The sequence below is a fragment of the Panicum virgatum genome, chromosome 8K, assembly GCF_016808335.1.
Source record: "Panicum virgatum strain AP13 chromosome 8K, P.virgatum_v5, whole genome shotgun sequence".
NCBI classification, from domain to species: Eukaryota; Viridiplantae; Streptophyta; class Magnoliopsida; order Poales; family Poaceae; genus Panicum; species Panicum virgatum.
The window spans coordinates 9,599,881-9,602,585 of record NC_053143.1 but is presented as its reverse complement, the minus strand read 5'-3'; the positions used below and the strand labels follow the sequence as shown (position 1 = coordinate 9,602,585).

The window sequence follows — 2,705 nt, the reverse complement described above, 5'->3', positions numbered from 1 at the left end:
CACCCTTGAGGTCATCGAGATCTTCTTACCCAACTCCACGATGCGCGTCATCCATCACACCAGCGATACTTTTGACTATGAAATTTCTGGTGCCGAGTGGGTTGTTTACTTAGACCTCCCCGACACTTTCGACTACCAGCTAGGAGTTTCGTAATAGTCTGTTGCTTGCGGTCGCGCTCGTCTCGGAAGACGGGCTGACTGATCAGTGGGGTGTTATCTTAAATAGGTCTGACCTTTCATGGCTCTCTTACATGGCATCTCCCCTTGTTCTACGATGGGCGGTTAAGCAAGGCGTCACCGCTCCTGCCAACTACTCATTGGGGCCGTGCCTCGGGGACGTAGCCAGAACTGGCCTGCTTTGCAAGAGCAAGGACAGAGTCTGCCAGCAAGATGATGGGGGAGGCTTCACATGCCACTGCAACACCGGCTATCAGGGGAACCCTTACCTCGACGGCGGATGCCAAGGTCACTACTGATCCCTTTACTCGAGTACTTACTTACTCCTCTAATGAGTGATGATGCATTTGTTTTACGGGCATGTTTAATTTCTCAATGTTTGTTTATTGGGGCCTTCAACTACTGCTCATTCTGGATGGAAATGTATAGTTATCGACAAGTGCCACATCATGGCGTTATCAGGGAAACCGTGCTTCGGCGAGTGCATTAATTTTCCTGGTGGCCACGAGTGCCGCTGCCCTAGAGGATCCTATTGCAACCCCTACAAGCCCGGTGGCTGCTCCCCCACGGGTGATCGTCACTATATCCTCGTAATAAAGTTTTAATGATGATTTCTGCATGGTAACATGATGTGTATATACATTTTTCAGATTTAATCATTGGTTTGTCTGTTGCTAGTGCCCCGACCCTCCTGCTTTTGGTTCTGGGTATAATATTTGTACTCCGCAAAATTAAGCGGCGTAGGATAAAAGTACACAAGCAGAAGTACTTCAAGCAAAATCGTGGGTAGTTGTTGCAGCAGATGGTGTCCCAAAAGGCAGATATTGCAGAAAGGATGATCATCCCAGTCGATGAGCTTGCAAAGGCGACAAACAACTTCGACAGAGCTCGTGAGCTTGGCGGAGGAGGCCATGGTACTGTTTACAAAGGTATCTTATCGGATCTACATGTCGTAGCCATTAACAAGTCAAAAATTACAGTTCAGAAAGAAATAGATGAGTTCATAAATGAGGTGGCAATCCTCTCACAGATCAACCATAGGAATGTGGTCAAACTCTTTGGATGTTGCCTTGAGACTGAGGTCCCATTGTTGGTTTATGAGTTTATTTCCAATGGAACCCTTTACCACCATCTCCATGATCAAGGACCAAGGTCACTATCATGGGGCAACAGGTTGAGGATTGCAACTGAAGTAGCTACTTCTATTGCCTATCTTCACTTGGCGGTTTCAATACCAATAATCCATAGGGACATAAAGTCTAGTAACATTCTTCTTGATGACACATTGACAGCAAAAGTATCAGATTTTGGAGCTTCAAGGTACATTCCAATTGAGAAAACAGGATTGACAACAAGGGTTCAGGGAACAATAGGATACTTGGATCCTATGTACTTTTACACCGGCCGCCTCACCGAGAAAAGTGATGTCTACAGTTTCGGTGTAATTCTCGTCGAGTTGCTGACTAGGAAGAAACCATTTTCATATTTGTCCACTGATGGCGATGGCCTTGTTGCCCATTTTGCTGGTCTAATTGCTGAGGGAAATCTTGTCCAGATAATAGACCCACAAGTTATAGAGGAGGGAGGTGAAGAAGTACAAGAAGTTGCTGCACTTGCGGCATCCTGTGTAAACCTAAGAGGTGAAGAAAGGCCAACGATGTGACAGGTGGAACATACACTAGAGGGGCTCCATGGTTCCACAAAGTATAAGAAAAATGATATGGTAACAGTAGAATCTGAGAATGATAGCATTGTGATTAACCATCCGTCATCAACTAAAGAAGGACAACATTTTGAAGAGTCCAGCAGAAGATACAGTTTGGAGTAGTCGATGATGATGTCTGCAAGGTACCCTCGGTAGTATTGAGTGCTCTGTGCCTCATGCATTAGCATTAGAGATTAGTTAACTTCTCCTATCTGTAATTTGAAGTGTGATGATAATATTAGCGGGATCCTTTGATTCTTGCCATTGCTTTTGTTCTGTTATTAATATGATTCTGCTTTACACTTAAATAAAAAATGGATACCAGAATCCGATCAGGGTTGGTGCATTAATTACTAGAATTGCTTTGTGTTTGCTGTAGGGCAGTAAATTATTTTTTTCCCCTGAAAAGAATGCGGAAACTATGCACTATGGGTCATGGTTAATAGGTGATGTGTTGTTTGTGAGGTTTGGAAAATGAAATCTGGTTCTCCCTGCTTCCCCTTTGCCTGTTTTTATTCCCTTGGCGGTTGGTGCAGCTCCCGCCCCTTAGCGTGCACTGCAGGGTTCCTTGTGGCGCGGCACTATTCTTGCAGTTGCTGCTGCGGAAGAGCCACCTCAAAGCAGAGCATCTCAGCCACGTTGAGATCGCTCGCGTCCGTGTGCTCAGCCTCCATGTCTATCCATGCTTGCGAGATGGTTTCAGGGTATATATATGGGCAGTACACGCCTCCCCCTTGATATCCCCATTTTTCTTCCTGATACAATACATTTTCGAAAAGCTTTGTTTTAAGGAACTTTTTTGAAAGGTTTTGGGAAAAAGCAT

At 45.0% G+C, this 2,705-nt stretch overlaps 1 pseudogene; it reads left to right on the top strand.

Moving 5' to 3' along the window:
• Positions 1 to 234: 234 nt before the first annotated feature.
• On the top strand, positions 235 to 2,038 carry LOC120646140 (annotated as a pseudogene).
• Positions 2,039 to 2,705: the final 667 nt, after the last annotated feature.